Genomic DNA, 620 nt, shown 5'->3' on the forward strand with positions numbered 1-620 from the left:
TAATTTAAGGGAGTTAGCATACGTAAACTCTATGGAAATTGAGAGGAACGAGAATTTTCTGTACAGTGTATTCCTTAAACATCTTACCCCCCTCTTGAATTCCCCCCCTCTCCACTTCCGCCCCTGAGGACCTGTGGATGTTGCCATTCTCCCTTAAGAACTGAATCTCTGAAGGTGGGGCATCTCCTCCCACACACTCAGGGCGTGCACCCAGGGCATGGTGCACCCAGGATATGGTCAGTGGCTCAACCTGGGGTGCGAACCCAGGACCTTCTGCGTGCAAAGCAGACGTGCTAACCACTACACTATGGAGCCACCCCCTACTTAACCATTTTTGTAACTTTGTACAAGTTAGGTATAATAAGAGAACTTACCATACAAAGTTGTCATGAGGATTAAGTGAAATGTGTGTAAAGTGCTTAAGACAAAATATTTACTGTTTATTTGACGAAATAAACAGTAAATGGTAGTCTTTACCGTCTTTGTTTTTACTATCCTTATAACAATACCACTGACAACAATAACATTATGATGTTTATATCTGAGGAGATTGGGAAAAGCTTTGCAGGAGTTGGTAGTTATATCAGTTTGCTTGGACTGCCGTAATAAAATATCATAGA

General features: G+C 41.9%; 1 non-coding gene across 1 annotated transcript; it reads right to left on the reverse strand.

The window, feature by feature from the left end:
* Nucleotides 1-241: 241 nt before the first annotated feature.
* Nucleotides 242-315, reverse strand: TRNAA-UGC. Its single transcript has one exon. It is a non-coding gene; the product is annotated as a tRNA-Ala (tRNA).
* Nucleotides 316-620: the final 305 nt, after the last annotated feature.

Source organism: Pteropus vampyrus, unplaced genomic scaffold (assembly GCF_000151845.1).
Source record: "Pteropus vampyrus isolate Shadow unplaced genomic scaffold, Pvam_2.0 Scaffold4315, whole genome shotgun sequence".
NCBI classification, from domain to species: domain Eukaryota; kingdom Metazoa; phylum Chordata; class Mammalia; order Chiroptera; family Pteropodidae; genus Pteropus; species Pteropus vampyrus.